We start from the raw sequence: 24,068 nt of genomic DNA on the forward strand, positions 1-24,068 counted from the left end.
CCTTTCTATGATTATATGTTTAATGAAAACTATATTTACATGATTAAATGTTTCCAACATGTTAAGCAATCAAACTTGTTAAGACTTGGTTAATTGAAACGGAAATTTTGTAAACGTCTGATTACCCAGTTTGACCAATGATTCACGAACGCTATAAGTTGTATATGAGATGATGATACATAAATGAATAAATATATATGTTTAACATGATATAATGATCATCAAGTATCTCATTAAAACTAGTAACAATAAGTTATATACTTAAAAAGGAGACTATTGACGTATGAAACTCAAAACGATACATATAACGATTATCGTTATAACCACGTCTTACTAAATATATATGAAGCATATTAATACATTGTTATATTATATATAACATTATAATATGATAATTAAATATATCATTAAGTGTATTAACAATGAACTACATAAGTAAAAACAAGACTACTAACTTAAGGATTTCGAAACGAGACATATATGTAACGATTATCGTTATAACGACATTTAAATGTATATATCATATTAAGATATATTAATATATCATAATATCATGATAATATAATAATTTAAAATCTCATTTGATATTATAAACTTTGGGTTAACAACATTTAACAAGATCGTTAACCTAAAGCTCTCAAAACAACACTTACATGTAACGACTAACGATGACTTAGCGACTCAGTTAAAATGTATATGCATGTAGTGTTTTAATATGTATTCATACACTTTTGAAAGACTTCAAGACACTTATCAAAATACTTCTACTTAACAAAAATGCTTACAATTACATCCTCGTTCAGTTTCATCAACAATTCTACTCGTATGCACCCGTATTCGTACTCGTACAATACACAGCTTTTAGATGTATGTACTATTGGTATATACACTCTAATGATCAGCTCTTAGCAGCCCATGTGAGTCACCTAACACATGTGGGAACCATCATTTGGCAACTAGCATGAAATGTCTCATAAAATTACAAAAATATGAGTAATCATTCATGACTTATTTACATGAAAACAAAATTACATATCCTTTATATCTAATCCATACACCAATGACCAAAAATACTTACAAACACTTTCATTCTTCAATTTTCTTCATCTAATTGATCTCTCTCAAGTTCTAACTTCAAGTTCTAAGTGTTCTTCATAAATTCTACAAGTTCTAGTTACATAAAATCAAGAATACTTTCAAGTTTGCGAGCTCACTTCCAATTTTGTAAGGTGATCATCCAACCTCAAGAAATCTTTGTTTCTTACAGTAGGTTATCATTCTAATACAAGTTAATAATCATATTCAAACTTTGGTTTAATTTCTATAACTATAACAATCTTATTTCAAGTGATGATCTTACTTGAACTTGTTTTCGTGTCATGATTCTGCTTCAAGAACTTCGAGCCATCCATGGATCCGTTGAAGCTAGATCCATTTTTCTCTTTTCCAGTAGGTTTATCCAAGGAACTTAAGGTAGTAATGATGTTCATAACATCATTCAATTCATACATAAAAAGCTATCATATTCGAAGTGGTAAACTAGTAATCACTAGAACATAGTTTAGTTAATTCTAAACTTGTTCGCAAATAAAGTTAATCCTTCTAACTACACTTTTAAAATCAACTATACACATGATCTATATCTATATGATATGCTAACTTAATGATTTAAAACCCGGAAACACGATAAACACCATAAAACCGGATTTACGCCGTCGTAGTTACAACCGGGGGCTGTTTTGGTTTGGATAATTAAAAACTATGAAAAACTTTGATTTAAAAGCTATACTTCTGGAAAAATGATTTTTTTTATGAACATGAAACCATATAGAAAAATCATGGTTAAACTCAAAGTGAAAGTATGTTTTTCAAAACAGTCATCAAGATGTCGTTCTTTCGACGAAAATGACTACCTCTTTCAAAAACAACTTGTAACTTTTATTTCCGACTATAAACCAATACCTTTTCTATTTAGTTTCATAAATTAAAGTTCAATACAAAATCGTGGCCTCTTAAATCACTCAAAAAGGATTAGAAACGAAGAAATGGCGAGCAAAACAAAATTGGTAAAAACTACTCATTTTAGCTACGTGAAAATTGGTAACAAATCTATTCCAACCATAACTTAATCAACTTGTATTTTATATTATGTAATCTTGAGATACCATAGACACGTATACAATATTTCGACCTATCATGTCGACACATCTATATATATTTCGGAACAACCATAGACACTCTATATGTGAATGTTGGAGTTAGCTATACAGGGTTGAGGTTGATTCCAAAATATATATAGTTTAAGTTGTGATCAATACTGAGATATGTATACACTGGGTCGTGGATTGATTCAAGATAATATATATCGATTTATTTCTGTACATCTAACTGTGGACAACTAGTTGTAGGTTACTAACGAGGACAGCTGACTTAATAAACTTAAAACATCAAAATGTATTAAAAGTGTTGTAAATATATTTTGAACATACTTTGATATATATGTACATATTTATTATAGGTTCGTGAATCGACCAGTGGCCAAGTCTTACTTCCCGACGAAGTAAAAAATCTGTGAAAGTGAGTTATAGTCCCACTTTTAAAATCTAATATTTTTGGGATGAGAATACATGCAGGTTTTATAAATGATTTACAAAATAGACACAAGTACGTGAAACTACATTCTATGGTTGAATTATCGAAATCGAATATGCCCCTTTTTATTAAGTCTGGTAATCTAAGAATTAGGGAACAGACACCCTAATTGACGCGAATCCTAAAGATAGATCTATTGGGCCTAACAAACCCCATCCAAAGTACCAGATGCTTTAGTACTTTGAAATTTATATCATGTCCGAAGGAGGATCCCGGAATGATGGGGATATTCTTAAATATGCATCTTGTTAATGTCGGTTACCAGGTGTTCACCATATGAATGATTTTTATCTCTATGTATGGGATGTGTATTGAAATATGAAATCTTGTGGTCTATTATTATGATTTGATAATATATAGGTTAAACCTATAACTCACCAACATTTTTGTTGACGTTTTAAGCATGTTTATTCTCAGGTGATTATTAAGAGCTTCCGCTGTCGCATACTTAAATAAGGACTAGATTTGGAGTCCATGCTTGTATGATATTGTGTAAAAACTGCATTCAAGAAACTTATTTCGTTGTAACATATTTGTATTGTAAACCATTATGTAATGGTCGCGTATAAACAGGATATTTTAGATTATCATTATTTGATAATCTACGTAAAGCTTTTTAAACCTTTATTGATGAAATAAAGGTTATGGTTTGTTTTAAAATGAATGCAGTCTTTGAAAAAATGTCTCATATAAAGGTCAAAACCTCGCAACGAAATCAATTAATATGGAACGTTTTTAATCAATAAGAACGGGACATTTCAGTTGGTATCCGAGCGTTGGTCTTAGAGAACCAGAATTTTGCATTAGTGTGTCTTATCGAGTTTGTTAGGATGCATTAGTGAGTCTAGACTTCGACCATGTTTACTTAAAAAATGATTGCTTAACAAATTTTGTTGGAAACTATATATTTTTAACATGTGAATATTATGTGATATATTAATCTCTTAACGTGTTTGATATTATGTGATAGATGTCTACCTCTAGAACAAGTCCCATTGACTCACCTAATAATAATGCAGAGTCAAATGTAAACTGGAATGATTCGTGGACTGATTCACAAGTTCCCGAAAAGGAACCGGAAGAAGAGTCGGAACCGAAAGAAGAATCGGAACCGGAAGAAGAATCGGAACCGGAAGAAGAAATAGAACCAGTGGGGGAAATAATAAAACGGTTAAGTAGAAAAAAATCCTCAACCAACCGACCAAAGTTAATTATGGTCAATGGTGTTTCCGCCAAGGAAGCAAAGTATTGGGAGGATTACCAATTCTCCGATGAATCGGATCCCGACAAGGATTTCGAAGATGTTATAGAAATTACCCCAACACAATTTAATAAGGCAAAAGAGAACAATAAGAGAAAGGGCATAAAAATAGAGAAATTTGATTCCAAACCCGATGAACTTTATATGTATCGTCAACACCCGTATTTCTTAAGTTGTGACAATAACCCGGGAACCTCTAAACCACCAGGTTTTTCTAAACCAATGTGGAAAACGACGGCTCGTATTAGGGGAACATCATATATCCCTAGAAACTTGGCAAAACGAACCAAAACCGAAGAAGAAAAAACGAGCGAGTCGGAATAAGATAGTTGTATTCGTGTGGTGTAATATATGTAATATAGTGTGCTTATGCTTTATGATATATGTAAAAATTGCTTGTATTAATAAGTATTTTTTTTATGAATCTAACTCTTGTCTATTTTACAGTATAAAAACACAAAATGGTAGACAACCCAATATTTTAAGAGACCTACCCGGAGACATGATTGATGAAATCTTGTCTAGAGTCGGTCAGAATTCCTCGGCACAACTATTTAAGGCGAGATCAGTTTGTAAGACATTCGAAGAACGTTCCAAGAATGCCTTGGTTTATAAAAGGCTTTCGTTCGAAAGATGGGGGATATCACATTGGGAAATCCATAAGTTACGATGTGTTTACTTTGACGCATATATTGCGGGGAACCCAAATGCTATTTTACGCAACGGGTTAAGAAATTATTTTGACTCAATATATTCGAATATAGGACTTCGTGATTTAGAAAAAGCGGCTAACATGTAACATAAAGAAGCATGTTATGCTTACGGGTTAGTAATGTTCGCTTCTCACCAAAGTGAGAACAAGAACATCGGGCTACAACTATTAAACAAAACGTTCCCACAAGTGACGGAGTCAGTAATTGGGGTAAGAAATGAGGTTTTTAGATTGTTACATGACTGTTGGACATTAAGTAACCCTCGTCCCTTTGACGACGTTACAACACACTGTCTTATCAACGGCCATAACGGTTATGTTCTACAAGACCAAGGATGGGAAGTAGTCCTAGTAAAACCAGAATGCATGACTTGTTTCTGGACGTATGAATTACGTGTCTTTATTGCCTTTGCTGAACGACTTGTGTACTAGCTAGAATTATCTTCACAACCATCTTATATCAAATTTATTGTGTGCTATATTTCATGCTATATGTAAAATAAGCGGTATTGTAAGTTTGTAAAATATTGTGTAAAAGTTTGAACGCAAAATATTATTATAATCAGTTTTCATATAGAATTGTAGTAGTTGAATTGTATATTAGCTACTAAGTATGAACTTAACGGGTAGGTACTACCCGAATTGAAACTTATAAAACGCTAATATGAAGAAAAAGCTTTTATAAATGAGTTCATATTATGCTACGAGATACTATTGACTACTCTTAATATTCTGTATGATTAACTTGCTTCATTTGACTATTTTGAAAGAAATGGCACCAACTACTCGACATACCTTGAATATGAGCAAAGAGGAATTTTGTGCCTTTCTTGCTTCAAACATAGCTGCAGTACAGGATGCGCTACATACCAACAATAACCTTGGATCTAGCAGTACAGGAAATCGTGTAGGATGCACCTACAAAGAATTCACTGCCTGCAAACCGTTAGAATTTGATGGAACCGAAGGACCGATCGGATTGAAATAGTGGACCGAGAAGGTCGAATTGGTGTTTGCCATAAGTAAGTGTACTGAAGAGGACAAAGTGAAGTACACTACGCATACCTTCACAGGTACTACGTTAACATGGTGGAATACCTATCTAGAGCAAGTGGGACAAGATGATGGTTGCGCACTACCGTGGTCAGCATTCAAGCACTTGATGAACGAGAAGTACCGTCCCAGAACCGAGGTCAATAAGCTCAAGACAGAACTTAGAGGGTTACGAACCCAAGGGTTTGATATTACCACGTATAAAAGACGATTCACAGAATTGTGCCTATTGTGTCCGGGAGCGTTCGAAGATGAGGAAGAGAAGATCGACGCGTTTGTGAAAGGATTACCGGTAAGAATCCAAGAAGATATAAGTTCACACGAGCCCGCCTCCATACAACAGGCATGTAGAATGGCTCACCAACTAGTGAACCAGATTGAGGAAAGAATTAAAGAACAGGCGGCTGAAGAGGCCAATGTGAAGCAAGTCAAAATAAAGTGGGAGGAAAACGGTGATAAGAATCACCAATACAACAACAACAGCAATTACAACAATAATCGCAACATCAATCGTAACTACAACAAACAGCCCAACAACAACAACAACAACAATAACAACAACAACCACAACAATCATCCCAATAACAATAACAACCGCAACAACAACAATAATCAGAAGCAGCTATGCCAAAGGTGTGAAAAGTATCACTCGGGGTTCTGCACCAAATTTTGCAACAAGTGTAAAAGAAATGGTCATAGCGAGACCAAGTGTGAGGTCTACGGACCAGGAGTTAACAGAACGAAAGGAACAAATGGTGTCGGAACGAGTAATGGTGGAGCAAGTAGTGTCGGAGCAAGTTATACCAATGTAGTTTGTTATAAATGTGAAAAACCGGGCCACATTATTAGAAATTGCCCGAACCAGGAGAACACGAATGGACAAGGCCGCGGAAGAGTTTTCAAAATTAATGCGGCAGAGGCATAGGAAGACCCGGAGCTTGTTACGGGTACGACAATAAATCTGCTTACATTTTATTTGATTCGGGTGCGGATAGAAGCTATATGATTAGAGATTTTTGTGCTAAATTAAGTTGTCCATTGACGCCGTTGGATAGTAAATTTTTACTCGAATTAGCAAACGGTAAATTAATTTCAGCAGATTATATATGCCGGAATCGAGAAATTAAACTGGGTAGCGAAATATTTAAGATTGATTTGATACCAGTAGAGTTAGGGAGTTTTGATGTAATAGTTGGCATGGACTGGCTGAAGAAGGTGAAAGCAGAGATCGTATGTTATAAAAATGCAATTCACATTGTACGAGAAGAAGGAGAACACTTAATGGTGTACGGGGAAAAGGGCAACACGAAGCTACATTTTATTAGTAATTTGAAGGCATAAAAACTAATAAGAAAAGGTTGCTATGCTGTTCTAGCACATGTCGAGAAAGTACAAACTGAAGAAAAGAGCATCAATGATGTTTTTATCGCAAAAGAATTTCCCGATGTATTTCCGAAAGAATTACCGGGACTACCTCCACATCGATCTGTTGAATTTCAAATAGATCTTGTACCAGGAGCTGCACCAATAGCTCGTGCTCCTTACAGACTCGCACCCAGCGAGATGAAAGAACTGCAAAGCCAACTGCAAGAACTATTAGAACGTGGTTTCATTCAACTAAGCACATCACCATGGGGAGCTCCTGTTTTGTTTGTCAAGAAGAAAGATGGTACATTTAGGTTGTGTATTGACTACCGAGAGTTGAACAAACTTACCATCAAAAACTGTTATCCACTGCTGAGAATTAACGACTTATTTGATCAACTACAAGGCTCGTTGGTTTATTCGAAGATCGATTTACGTTCTGGATATCATCAAATGCGAGTAAAGGAGGATGATATTCCAAAAACTGCTTTTAGGACGCGTTATGGTCATTACGAGTTTATGGTTATGCCGTTTGGATTGACTAACGCACCAGCTGTGTTCATGGACCTTATGAACCGAGTGTGTGGGCCATATCTTGACAAGTTTGTCATTGTTTTCATCGATGACATACTTATTTACTCAAAGAATGATCAAGAGCACGAAGAACATTTGAGAAAAGTGCTAGAAGTATTGAGGAAAGAAAAACTGTACGCTAAGTTTTCAAAGTGTGCATTTTGGTTGGAAGAAGTTCAATTCCTCGGTCACATAGTGAACAAAGAAGGTATCCAGGTGGACCCGGCAAAGATCGAAACCGTTGAAAAGTGGGAAACCCCAAAAACTCCGAAGCATATACGTCAATTTTTAGGATTGGTTGGTTACTACAGAAGATTCATCCAAGACTTTTCCAGAATAGCAAAACCCTTGACTGCATTAACGCATAAAGGGAAGAAATTTGAATGGAAGGATGAACAAGAGAAAGCGTTTCAGTTATTGAAGAAAAAGCTAACTACAGCACCTATATTGTCATTGCCTGAAGGGAATGATGATTTTGTGATTTATTGTGACGCATCAAAGCAAGGTCTCGGTTGTGTATTAATGCAACGAACGAAGGTGATTGCTTATGCGTCTAGACAATTGAAGATTCACGAACAAAATTATACGATGATTTAGAATTAGGCGCGTTTGTTTTTGCATTAAAGACTTGGAGGCACTACTTATATGGGGTCAAAAGTATTATATATACCGACCACAAAAGTCTTCAACACATATTTAATCAGAAACAACTGAACATGAGGCAGCGTAGGTGGATTGAATTGTTGAATGATTACGACTTTGAGATTCGTTACCACCCGGGGAAGGTAAATGTCGTAGCCGACACCTTGAGTAGAAAGGACAGAGAACCCATTCGAGTAAAATCTATGAATATAATGATTCACAATAACCTTACTACTCAAATAAAGAAGGCGCAACAAGGAGTTTTAAAAGAGGGAAATTTAAAGAATGAAATACCCAAAGGATCGGAGAAGCATCTTAATATTCGGGAAGATGGAACCCGGTATAGGGCTGAAAGGATTTGGGTACCAAAATTTGGAGATATGAGAGAAATGGTACTTAGAGAAGCTCATAAAATCAGATACTCAATACATCCTGGAACGGGGAAGATGTACAAGGATCTCAAGAAACATTTTTGGTGGCCAGGTATGAAAGTCGATGTTGCTAAATACGTAAGGGAATGTTTGACGTGTTCTAAGGTTAAAGCGGAGCATCAGAAACCATCAGGTCTACGTCAACAACCCGAAATCCCGGAATGGAAATGGGAAAACATTACCATGGATTTCATCACTAAATTTCCAAGGACTGCAAGTGGTTTTGATACTATTTGGGTAATAGTTGATCGTCTCACCAAATCAGCACACTTCCTGTCAATAAGAGAAGATGACAAGATGGAGAAGTTAGCACAACTGTATTTGAAGGAAGTCGTCTCCAGACATGGAATACCAATCTCTATTATCTCTGATAGGGATGGCAGATTTATTTCAAGATTCTGGCAGACATTACAGCAAGCATTAGGAACTCGTCTAGACATGAGTACTGCCTATCATCCACAAACTGATGGGCAGAGTGAAAGGATGATACAAACGCTTGAAGACATGCTACGAGCATGTGTTATTGATTTCGAAAACAGTTGGGATCGACATCTACCGTTAGCAGAATTTTCCTACAACAATAGCTACCATTCAAGCATTGAGATGGCTCCGTTTGAAGCACTTTATGGTAGAAAGTGCAGGTCTCCAATTTGTTGGAGTGAAGTGGGGGATAGACAGATTACGGGTCCGGAGATAATACAAGAAACTACTGAGAAGATCATCCAAATTCAACAACGGTTGAAAACCGTCCAAAGTCGACAAAAGAGCTACGCCGACATTAAAAGAAAATATATAGAATTTGAAATTGGAGAGATGGTCATGCTTAAGGTTGCACCTTGGAAAGGTGTTGTTCGATTTGGTAAACGAGGGAAATTAAATCCAAGGTATATTGGACCATTCAAGATTATTGATCGTGTCGGACCAGTAGCTTACCGAATTGAGTTACCTCAACAACTCGCGGCTGTAAATAACACTTTCCACGTCTCGAATTTGAAGAAATGTTTTGCTAAAGAAGATCTCACTATTTCGTTGGACGAAATCCAAATCAATGAAAAACTTCAATTCATTGAAGAACCCGTTGAAATAATGGATCGTGAGGTTAAGAGACTTAAACAAAATAAGATACCGATTGTTAAGGTTCGATGGAATGCTCGTAGATGACCCGAGTTCACCTGGGAACGAGAAGATCAGATGAAAAAGAAGTACCCGTACTTATTTCCAGAAGATGAGCCAACACCTCCAATCGCTTAAAATTTTGGGACGAAATTTATTTAACGGGTAGGTACGGTAGTGACCCGAACTTTTCCGAACCTTTCTATGATTATATGTTTAATGAAAACTATATTTACATGATTAAATGTTTCCAACATGTTAAGCAATCAAACTTGTTAAGAATTGGTTAATTGAAACAGAAATTTTGTAAACGTCTGATTACCCAGTTTGACCAATGATTCACGAACGCTATAAGTTGTATATGACATGATGATACATAAATGAATAAATATATATGTTTAACATAATATAATGATCATCAAGTATCTCATTAAAAATAGTAACAATAAGTTATATACTTAAAAAGGAGACTATTGACGTATGAAACTCGAAACGATACATATAACGATTATCGTTATAACCACGCCTTACTAAATATATATGAAGAATATTAATACATTGTTATATTATATATAACATGATAATATGATAATTAAATATATCATTAAGTGTATTAACAATGAACTACATAAGTAAAAACAAGACTACTAACTTAAGGATTTCGAAACGAGACATATATGTAACGATTATCGTTGTAACGACATTTAAATGTATATATCATATTAAGATATATTAATATATCATAATATCATGATAATATAATAATTTAAAAAATCTCATTTGATATTATAAACTTTGGGTTAACAACATTTAACAAGATCGTTAACCTAAAGGTCTCAAAACAACACTTACATGTAACGACTAACGATGACTTAACGACTCAGTTAAAATGTATATACATGTAGTGTTTTAATATGTATTCATACACTTTTGAAAGACTTCAAGACACTTATCAAAATACTTCTACTTAACAAAAATGCTTACAATTACATCCTCGTTCAGTTTCATCAACAATTCTACTCGTATGCACCCGTATTCGTACTCGTACAATACACAGCTTTTAGATGTATGTACTATTGGTATATACACTACAATGATAAGCTCTTAGCAGCCCATGTGAGTCACCTAACACATGTGGGAACCATCATTTGGAAACTAGCATGAAATATCTCATAAAATTACAAAAATATGAGTAATCATTCATGACTTATTTACATGAAAACAAAATTACATATCCTTTATATCTAATCCATACACCAACGACCAAAAACACCTACAAACACTTTCATTCTTCAATTTTATTCATCTAATTGATCTCTCTCAAGTTCTAACTTCAAGTTCTAAGTGTTCTTCATAAATTCTACAAGTTCTAGTTACATAAAATCAAGAATACTTTCAAGTTTGCTAGCTCACTTCCAATCTTGTAAGGTGATCATCCAACCACAAGAAATCTTTGTTTCTTATAGTATGTTATCATTCTAATACAAGGTAATAATCATATTCAAACTTTGGTTCAATTTCTATAACTATAACAATCTTATTTCAAGTGATGATCTTACTTGAACTTGTTTTCGTGTCATGATTCTGCTTCAAGAACTTCGAGCCATCCAAGGATCCGTTGAAGCTAGATCCATTTTTCTCTTTTCCAGTAGGTTTATCCAAGGAACTTAAGGTAGTAATGATGTTCATAACATCATTCGATTCATACATAAAAAGCTATCATATTCGAAGTGGTAAACTAGTAATCACTAGAACATAGTTTAGTTAATTCTAAACTTGTTCGCAAATAAAGTTAATCCTTCTAACTACACTTTTAAAATCAACTATACACATGATATATATCTATATGATATGCTAACTTAATGATTTAAAACCCGGAAACACGATAAACACCATAAAACCGGATTTACGCCGTCGTAGTTACAACCGGGGGCTGTTTTGGTTTGGATAATTAAAAACTATGAAAAACTTTGATTTAAAAGCTATACTTCTGGGAAAATAATTTTTCTTATGAACATGAAACCATATCCAAAAATCATGGTTAAACTCAAAGTGAAAGTATGTTTTTCAAAACAGTCATCAAGATGTCGTTCTTTCAACGGAAATGACTACCTCTTTCAAAAATGACTTGTAACTTGTATTTCCGACTATAAACCTATACCTTTTCTGTTTAGTTTCATAAAGTCAAGTTCAATACTAAACCGTGGCCGCTTAAATCACTCAAAACGGATTAGAAACGAAGAAATGGCGAGCAAAACAAAATTGGTAAAAACTACTCATTTTAGCTACGTGAAAATTGGTAACAAATCTATTCCAACCATAACTTAATCAACTTGTATTGTATATTATGTAATCTTGAGATACCATAGACACGTATACAATGTTTCGACCTATCATGTCGACACATCTATATATATTTCGGAACAACCATAGACACTCTATATGTGAATGTTGGAGTCAGCTATTCAGGGTTGGGGTTGATTCCAAAATATATATAGTTTGAGTTGTGATCAATACTGAGATATGTATACACTGGGTCGTGGATTGATTCAAGATAATATATATCGATTTATTTCTGTACATCTAACTGTGGACAACTAGTTGTAGGTTACTAACGAGGACAGCTGACTTAATAAACTTAAAACATCAAAATGTATTAAAAGTGTTGTAAATATATTTTGAACATACTTTGATATATATATACATATTTGTTATAGGTTCGTGAATCGACCAGTGGCCAAGTCTTACTTCCCGACGAAGTAAAAAATCTGTGAAAGTGAGTTATAGTCCCACTTTTAAAATCTAATATTTTTGGGATGAGAATACATGCAGGTTTTATAAATGATTTACAAAATAGACACAAGTACGTGAAACTACATTCTATGGTTGAATTATCGAAATCGAATATGCCCCTTTTTATTAAGTCTGGTAATCTAAGAATTAGGGAACAGACACCCTAATTGACGCGAATCCTAAAGATAGATCTATTGGGCCTAACAAACCCCATCCAAAGTACCGGATGCTTTAGTACTTCGAAATTTATATCATGTTCGAAGGAGGATCCCGGAATGATGGGGATATTCTTAAATATGCATCTTGTTAATGTCGGTTACCAGGTGTTCACCATATGAATGATTTTTATCTCTATGTATGGGATGTGTATTGAAATATGAAATCTTGTGGTCTATTATTATGATTTGATAATATATAGGTTAAACCTATAACTCACCAACATTTTTGTTGACGTTTTAAGCATGTTTGGAGTCCATGCTTGTATGATATTGTGTAAAAACTGCATTCAAGAAATTTATTTCGTTGTAACATATTTGTATTGTAAACCATTATGTAATGGTCGCGTGTAAACAGGATATTTTAAATTATCATTATTTGATAATCTACGTAAAGATTTTTAAACCTTTATTGATGAAATAAAGGTTATGGTTTGTTTTAAAATGAATGCAGTCTTTGAAAAATGTCTCATATAGAGGTCAAAACCTCGTAACGAAATCAATTAATATGGAACGTTTTTAATCAATAAGAACGGGACATTTCATATTTAGGAATATCAGCTTTCATACCCGGCCACCAAAAATATTTCTTGAGATCTTTGTACATCTTTCCCGCTCCGAGATGTATTGAATATCTGGTTTTATGTGCTTCCTTCAGTACCATTTCTCTCACATCTCCAAACTTTGGTATCCAAATTCTTTCAGCCCTATACCGGGTTCCGTCTTCCCGAACATTAAGATGTTTCTCCAATCCTTTGGGTATTTCATTCTTCAAATTTTCCTCTTTTAAAACTCCCTGTTGCACCTCCTTTATTTGAGTAGTAAGGTTAGTACGAATAATTATATTCATAGCTTTTATCCGCATAGGTTCTCTGTCCTTTCTACTCAAAGCGTCGGCTACCACATTCGCCTTCCCCAGGTGGTAACGAATCTCAAAATCGTAATCATTCAACAACTCAATCCACCTACGCTGCCTCATGTTCAGTTGTTTCTGGTCAAATATATGTTGAAGAATTTTGTGGTCAGTATATATAATACTCTTGACCCCATATAAGTAGTGCCTCTATATCTTTAATGCAAAAACAACAGCGCCCAATTTCAAATCGTGAGTCGTATAATTTTGCTCGTGAATCTTTAATTGTCTGGAGGCATAAGCAATTACCTTCGTTCGTTGCATTAATACACAACCGAGACCTTGCTTTGAGGCATCACAATAAACCACAAAATCATCATTCCCTTCAGGCAATGACAATATAGGTGTCGTAGTTAACTTTTTCTTTAACAATTGAAATGCTCTTTCTTGCTCATCCTTCCATTCAAATTTCTTCCCTTTATGCATTAATGCGGTCAAGGGTTTTGCTATTTTGAAAAAATCTTGGATGAATCTTCTGTAGTAACCAGCCAATCCCAAAAATTGGCGTATTTGCGTCGGGGTTTTCGGTGTTTCCCACTTCATAATGGTTTCAATCTTTGCCGGATCAACTTGAATACCTTCTTTGCTCACTATATGACCGAGGAATTGAACTTCTTTCAATCAAAATGCACACTTTGAAAATTTAGCGTACAATTTTTCCTTCCTCAACAATTCTAGTACTTTTCTCAAATGTTCCCCGTGCTCTTGATCATTCTTTAAGTAAATAAGTATGTCATCAATGAAAACAATGACAAACTTGTCAAGATATGGTCCACACACTCGGTTCATGAGGTCCATGAATACAACTGGTGTGTTAGTTAATCCAAACGGAATAACCATAAACTCATAATGACCGTAACGCGTTCTAAAAGCAGTCTTCGGAATAACATCCTCCATCACCCTCATTTGATGATATCCAGAACGTAAATTGAAAGGACCCGTTCATATACATTATAAACGATTCATAATAGTTGATTACATCGCGAGGTATTTGACCTCTATATGATACATTTTACAAACATTGCATTCGTTTTTAAAAGACAAACTTTCTTTACAACGAAAGTTGATGGCATGCACACCATTTCATAATACATCCAACTATAATTGGCTTAATAATAATCTTGATGAACTCAATGACTCGAATGCAACGTCTTTCAAAATATGCCATGAATGACTCCAAGTAATATCCTTAAAATGAGCTAATGCACAGCGAAAGATTTCTTTAATACCTGAGAATAAACATGCTTTAAAGTGTCAACCAAAAGGTTGGTGAGTTCATAGGTTTATCATAACAATCATTTCAATATATTAATAGACCACAAGATTTCCGTTTATAAATATATGTACACTCGCAAGTGTATAAAAGTATTCTATAAGTTGTAGGCACCCGGTAACAAGCCTTAACGTTCATGTTTTACCCTCTGAAGTACACCAGATCAGGTGTGTTTAAAATAACCTCGAAGTACTAAAGCATCCCATAGTCAGGATGGGGTTTGTCAGGCCCAATAGATCTATCTTTAGGATTCGCGCGTACCGTACGTAGACAAGTAGTTTAATGTTACCAAGCTAAGGGTATATTTCTGGTTTAAACCCACATAGAATTAGTTTTAGTACTTGTGCCTATTTCGTAAAACATTTATAAAAACAGCGCATGTATTCTCAGTCCCAAAAATATATATAAAAGGGAGCAAATGAAACTCACCATACTGTATTTCGTAGTAAAAATACATATAACGTCATTTAACAAGTGCAAGGTTGGCCTCGGATTCACGAACCTATATTAATTATATATATTTATATGTTGGTCAATATTTGTCAAACAATTTTTGGTCAAGTCATAGTGTACCACAATCCTAATGCTCGAGACTAATATGCAAAAGTCAACAAAAGTCAACTTGACCCAAAATGACTTCTAAAATTTATACGTGTTTATTATATAACTTAACTATAGTCGTTTTATATATTTAAATATATTTATTAGATTTTATAATAATAAAAGTCATTTATTAATAAAAATTTATATTAACGTTTATATATGATAAAATATACTTTTATATATCTTAAGTAGTAAAATTTATAAAGTTCACTTAATATCTTAAAACTATAGTGGTAAGTATTATTAATGTAATTATATTACGCGTGGTGAAAAATATCTTTGTATCCCCTATTTATTTGATAAAATAATATTGATCATAATAATAATAAGTAAAAGTTGTATTATTTTGTAATAATAATTATTATTATTCTATAAAAAAATAACAATATTTATATTTACTAAAAATGTTATTATGATAAAATGATAATACTAACATAATAGTAATAATGATATTTTATAATAACAATGATATTTCTATTAAAATAATAACGACGATAGTAATAATAATCATTTTAACAATAATACTAAAATTCAGTTGACTATAACTTCAAATTCGTTCATCGAAACCATTCGATATCTAAATGAAAAGTTCTTAATTTTTCGCTAGCTTTCCAATGACATGCATATCATATACCCTATCTCAGTAGCATATGTATCTAATTCAGGATTCAACAAACCTATCTAAGGACAATATCGAATGTACAAGCATGCATAATCCTATATACTCGAGCACTAGTCAGGGATACACTATTGATATATAAAAGTTATGTTATGAGTGCTCACGTATCAATATTGAGATTCAATATTGCAGGAAAGTACGTAGACGCAACGGAGATGATAAACACTAGATTGACCTCACGAGCATACCCATGAACCATACCCATCACTTCCATAGCTATAACCCATAATTTCCTTAGCTTCGACTCATTCAAAAAACTATTTTGAAATCACTCGGACATCACTCCGTCGTAATATTTTATGTATACTAATAATATCTTGAAATAATACAGAGCAAATATATATATATATATATATATATATATATATATATATATATATATATATATATATATATATATATATATGTAAATCGATTGAGAGAGTTTAGAGAAATATATTTTCAAGTTTCTATGAAATATTGAAACCTATTGAATTCTATTTATAATAGATTTTTGAATTATTAAAGTGAATTATTAAAGTATGAATTATTAAAGTGAATTATTAAAGTATGAATTATTAAAGTGAATTATTAAAGTATGAATTATTAAAGTGAATTATTAAAGTATGAATTATTAAAGTGAATTATTAAAGTATGAATTATTAAAGTTAAAGTAAAGTAAAAGTAAAGTAAAGGTAAAGTTAAAGTATAGTAAAAGTATAAAAACTATGTATGTATAATACGCGTATAAATATATAATATTAATTTAAATCGTTATATATATTTAATGAAATAAAATATAAATATCGTTATATTTATTATACTGGTTAAGTAATGATTTGTCAAAAGTGATTCTAGATATTTATAAAAGTTTAATAATAAAGTTTTTTTTTAAACTGAAAACGTTTTTGTACGTTTGGAAATAGATTAATAGAATATTATGGAAACCAATTCTCCACTAGCTTTTGTCTAACTTTCGTAAATGACACTTTTTATTTTTATTTATAAATAGCTTTACAAATTATTCCGAATATCGTTAAGAGGAATAGATTTCTCAAATCATAGTGGACCTCTCAACAGAGACTTGTAATCATAATTCAATGTTTCTGATAATTCAATCATTTAATATATTTTTTTTTTTAATTTCGTCGATAATCATATTGAAATAAATACGTTCATATAAAGCATTATACTTTTAAATACTTTGTTGACATTTTCAATTTATAACATATACACATATACATACATATTCATATATGTTCATTTAATGGTTCGTGAATCATTGGAATTTGGTCGAGGTTTAAATGAATGTATAAACATAGTTTAAAATCCTTGAGATTTAACTTAACAAACATTGCTTATCATGTCAGAATAATATAAAGATAAAGTTTAAATTTAGTCGAAAATTTTCGGGTCGTCACAGTACCTACCCGTTAAAGAAATTTCGTCCCCGAAATTTGATAGAGGTCGTTATGGCTAACAATGAGAATGTTATTATGACGATTATGAAGTTTTATCATGTCTAAGAAGTATGGATAAAATAATTCGATTACTCAAAGCGTATGAGGGAAGTTAACGTAAATGAAGGAAATAAGATTATAGTGATTTGTCATATCTTTTGACGTCATCACAATTGATCTCCGAATTTAAAGAAAATCTTTGTAATCTATGTTGGATTTGATGCTTCGGTGATTAAGGAGATTATGATTCTCTTCGAATTAATACGATAATCCATCTTGATTTCTCTGTCGGGTATTTCACTATAAATCCACCTCCTTCGTTTCCTTACAACTCACACCTTCTATTCTTTCTCCCTCAACTCATATTTTAAAGTATTTGTCAATATGCTTCATCCAGTACTGATTCTCGATATACTCCTCACTTTCATATCTGTCGTTCTTCTTTTTCATCTGCCTCCGGAAGAATCTATTTGCTTCTACTATACTCTCGGTTTTATAGTGTTTTTAGTTCTTCCGTGTCTTTATATTGCTATATGCATCGATATATACGGTTTATAATTTTTGGGTGGTTGTTGGGTTTTATATCTTCCCTTATATTTCAAAGCCCCTGCTTTTGTCTTCTATAATCATTGACATCCACAGTTAATGCTCCCTTCTATTTGCTGCGATTTATACTCCAATTTCTATTTTGGAGTTTTGTCCTTTCGTTTCTTCTTCTTGCGATTAAGCAACGTTTGTAATGGTCCAGTATTCGCAGATATGAATTTCAGAATGAACATAGTTAATGTTCTAAGAAGGAAATGGTAATGGCACGATCTTGATTTGTTAATTTACCAGAATACCCCGAAAAAGGCCGAATCATCAAGAAATATTTTCTTGATATTTAGAGATCAAAGAGAATACAAGAGTCGTGTAACATAGCACATGATGATGTTATGATCTGTGAATCATCATGTTCCATTTAGAAACTCAGCATGAATTACTGTAATATAATCACGTTGATCAAGTGTCATTATATTATACTAACTCATGCTTCAGCTCCCAACACTTCTTCAAGAATATTCCTATTTTAAACTCGAATGTTTCAGAATTTAGAAACTAAAATAGTTTCTTTTATGATATAATACAGATAGCGCGAAGAGGTAAATGATTTCAGATAAGAATAATTATAAAAATATCTTCAGAAGTATGGATGATATTTATAATGAAAGATACGATGATATCTTAGAATGTCTAATATCAGAGGATGATGAAGGATATTGTCTGCAGGGGTTTAGAGTCAGGAGCAAGGTATTTGTTAATGACTTCAGCAAATACTGAATCATTTAGATTCTTTGAAGGCAGGTTTAGCCTTTGTGATTTGTCCACAGCCTCCTTCATACTTTGCTCAATCTGTTTTCCAGTTCCAAAGCTTCTCTTTTTCTGAGCTTTGCCAATATACTATCCTTTATCATCCAATTTTTTACTGTTAAGGTCGTTTACAGTTTTTGCTGCTTCATCAGCATTTTTCAAAATTTCGAGAACTGGTTCGCAGTTTAGGGTGTTTTTCAGAAATTTCTCATTCAAAGAATGTAAGTCTTGGAGGTAGACGTTGTGTGTATATGTAATTGTTGATGTAGACATGTTGCGAGGTTTCAAAATACTGATTGCTGATTCTCAATAATTGGTATGACAATTCTTGTTATAAGGTACAAATGAGTATATGATAGGATTTCGATAATTATAATGATTTTTTTTTTTTTTTTGGAAAGTCAAAGATCAATGAAGTTGTTGGTAAGTTTATTGCTAATGTGGTGAATATAAACGATTCCCCGGTAACGTTAGCGAAAGGGCAATGTATCTATCGAGGTTATAATAAGACTGTTTTGATTGAGAAGTCGAAGTTGACTTGCTGGAGCTGTGACAAAACTGTCTATTTTGAAACGGAATTGAAAAGTTATTTTAGCTAGTAAATGCCAAAGGGTCTAACACGGATACGTGTCGAACTATGACTTGGGTTTTGAGAGTTTTTCAGGTATATAAATGTGGGTAACATGTGGTTGGATCATCATCTCGATTGTTCCTTAGTTGAAGTGTCTTCAGGAATTTCGAAGGGTTTGAGCACATATTGTAATCGTTAATACATATGATGTTCTAACACAGTTTTGAAGTCAAAGTATAGCTTTGAAAGATGTAGAAATCTAAGAGTGATGATTTCGGTTATATCTTGAATCGAATTCTGAGATTTCAAAATCAGAATATGTATTTTGAATGAGTATGGTTGTTTTGATTTCTATAAAAGAATGTATATTGTTGTGAAAGTAGGGAGTATAATGGATGATTTGCTGAAGAATGTAACATATTAATTGTGAATTTATATATCTCTCGGGTATTACCTACCCGTTAAAAAAAAAAATTTCACAATTAATATTTTGTACAAAAGAATTTTATTACAGTCTTTATGGAAATATATATGTGTATATTTCTTCAGATGTAATATAGATTTAATGAGTTAATATTAAATTAAACTCATTTGATTTATGGTTAAGGCTAGGATAGATAATTTCTAAACTTTAGAAATTACATAATCGTCGTAGAATGTTTCCCCAATGAAGTTATGAATCAATACTTCATCGTTGTGGTATTCCTTGGTATCTACATGGCGTATGACGTCGATGCTCGTGGGACAGATTGTGAAGTTGAGGTTTGCGATGCGGTTGTTGTTGGTGGTGGTAATGGTACTGTTGATGTTGTTGATGGTGATACTGGTTATGCTGCTGGTGCTGCTGCTGGTGTTTGTAACCTTTGTACCATATTCTCCAAAGTAACTACCCGAGCGCGAAGCTCGTTGACTTCTTCTATTACACCGGGGTGATTGTCGGTTCGGACGAGCGGATAAATAAAATCTAGAATTTGGTGTAGTATGTAATCGTGACGAGATACTCTAGAAATAAGAGAGAAAATGGTGTTTCTGATAGGTTCGCCGGTAAGTGCTTCAGGTTCTTCGCCAAGAGGGCAATGTGGTGGATGGAAGGGATCACCTTCTTCTTGTCTCCAATGATTAAGGAGGCTACGAACGCATCCCCAATTCATCCAGAATAGATGATGACTAATTGGTTGATCCATTCCGGTCACACTGCTTTCGGAACTTGAGTGGGATTCCATTTCGGAATCCGAGGGACTTGAACTAATGACGAATTCCATTTCGTACGATTGAATAAAGAATTTTTCGATATGAAATGATTTTCCGGCTATCGGGTGGTATTCTAATTATATAGAGCAAAAGGTTTCGTAGATTACGGAGGAATTTACGGAATATGTCAGGCAAAGTTTACAGTAACAGATACGCTAAGATATGAATTAGCAGATACGCTAAGATATGAATTTTGTCTATACACTATTCATGCAATCAATGCAATAAGATGTGTCTAGACTAAGAATGATAAGCAGGTAATTTCTGACAAGAATGATGAGCAAAACTTTTGAAATGCAGACACGGTCGAAGTCCAGACTCACTAATGCATCCTAACGACTATCAGTTAGACACACTAATGCAGACCTGGTTCGCTAAGACCACCGCTCTGATACCAACTGAAAGGACCCGTTCATATACATTATAAACGATTCACAATAGTTGATTACATCGCGAGGTATTTGACCTCTATATGATACATTTTACAAACATTGCATTCGTTTTTAAAAGACAAACTTTCTTTACAACGAAAGTTGATGGCATGCACACCATTTCATAATACATCCAACTATAATTGGCTTAATAATAATCTTGATGAACTCAATGACTCGAATGCAACGTCTTTCAAAATATGCCATGAATGACTCCAAGTAATATCCTTAAAATGAGCTAATGCACAGCGGAAGATTTCTTTAATACCTGAGAATAAACATGCTTTAAAGTGTCAACCAAAAGGTTGGTGAGTTCATAGGTTTATCATAACAATCATTTCAATATATTAATAGACCACAAGATTTCCGTTTATAAATATATGTACACTCGCAAGTGTATAAAAGTATTCTATAAGTTGTAGGCACCCGGTAACAAGCCTTAACGTTCATGTTTTACCCTCTGAAGTACACCAGATCAGGTGTGTTTAAAATAACCTCGAAGTACTAAAGCATCCCATAGTCAGGATGGGGTTTGTCAGGCCCAATAGATCTATCTTTAGGATTCGCGCGTACCGTACATAGACAAGTAGTTTAATGTTACCAAGCTAAGGGTATATTTCTGGTTTAAACCCACATAGAATTAGTTTTAGTACTTGTGCCTATTTCGTAAAACATTTATAAAAACAGCGCATGTATTCTCAGTCCCAAAAATATATATAAAAGGGAGCAAATGAAACTCACCATACTGTATTTCGTAGTAAAAATACATATAACGTCATTTAACAAGTGCAAGGTTGGCCTCGGATTCACGAACCTATATTAATTATATATATTTATATGTTGGTCAATATTTGTCAAACAATTTTTGGTCAAGTCATAGTGTACCACAATCCTAATGCTCGAGACTAATATGCAAAAGTCAACAAAAGTCAACTTGACCCAAAATGACTTCTAAAATTTATACGTGTTTATTATATAACTTAACTATAGTCGTTTTATATATTTAAATATATTTATTAGATTTTATAATAATAAAAGTCATTTATTAATAAAAATTTATATTAACGTTTATATATGATAAAATATACTTTTATATATCTTAAGTAGTAAAATTTATAAAGTTCACTTAATATCTTAAAACTATAGTGGTAAGTATTATTAATGTAATTATATTACGCGTGGTGAAAAATATCTTTGTATCCCCTATTTATTTGATAAAATAATATTGATCATAATAATAATAAGTAAAAGTTGTATTATTTTGTAATAATAATTATTATTATTCTATAAAAAAATAACAATATTTATATTTACTAAAAATGTTATTATGATAAAATGATAATACTAACATAATAGTAATAATGATATTTTATAATAACAATGATATTTCTATTAAAATAATAACGACGATAGTAATAATAATCATTTTAACAATAATACTAAAATTCAGTTGACTATAACTTCAAATTCGTTCATCGAAACCATTCGATATCTAAATGAAAAGTTCTTAATTTTTCGCTAGCTTTCCAATGACATGCATATCATATACCCTATCTCAGTAGCATATGTATCTAATTCAGGATTCAACAAACCTATCTAAGGACAATATCGAATGTACAAGCATGCATAATCCTATATACTCGAGCACTAGTCAGGGATACACTATTGATATATAAAAGTTAAGTTATGAGTGCTCACGTATCAATATTGAGATTCAATATTGCAGGAAAGTACGTAGACGCAACGGAGATGATAAACACTAGATTGACCTCACGAGCATACCCATGAACCATACCCATCACTTCCATAGCTATAACCCATAATTTCCTTAGCTTCGACTCATTCAAAAAACTATTTTGAAATCACTCGGACATCACTCCATCGTAATATTTTATGTATACTAATAATATCTTGAAATAATACAGAGCAAATATATATATATATATATATATATATATATATATATATATATATATATATATATATATATATATATATATATATATATATATATATATATATATATATATATATATATATATATATATATATATATATGTAAATCGATTGAGAGAGTTTAGAGAAATATATTTTCAAGTTTCTATGAAATAATGAAACCTATTGAATTCTATTTATAATAGATTTTTGAATTATTAAAGTGAATTATTAAAGTATGAATTATTAAAGTGAATTATTAAAGTATGAATTATTAAAGTGAATTATTAAAGTATGAATTATTAAAGTGAATTATTAAAGTATGAATTATTAAAGTGAATTATTAAAGTATGAATTATTAAAGTTAAAGTAAAGTAAAAGTAAAGTAAAGGTAAAGTTAAAGTATAGTAAAAGTATAAAAACTATGTATGTATAATACGCGTATAAATATATAATATTAATTTAAATCGTTATATATATTTAATGAAATAAAATATAAATATCGTTATATTTATTATACTGGTTAAGTAATGATTTGTCAAAAGTGATTCTAGATATTTATAAAAGTTTAATAATAAAGTTTTTTTTTAAACTGAAAACGTTTTTGTACGTTTGGAAATAGATTAATAGAATATTATGGAAACCAATTCTCCACTAGCTTTTGTCTAACTTTCGTAAATGACACTTTTTATTTTTATTTATAAATAGCTTTACAAATTATTCCGAATATCGTTAAGAGGAATAGATTTCTCAAATCATAGTGGACCTCTCAACAGAGACTTGTAATCATAATTCAATGTTTCTGATAATTCA

Source organism: Rutidosis leptorrhynchoides, chromosome 8, assembly GCF_046630445.1.
Source record: "Rutidosis leptorrhynchoides isolate AG116_Rl617_1_P2 chromosome 8, CSIRO_AGI_Rlap_v1, whole genome shotgun sequence".
Taxonomy (NCBI): Eukaryota; Viridiplantae; Streptophyta; class Magnoliopsida; order Asterales; family Asteraceae; genus Rutidosis; species Rutidosis leptorrhynchoides.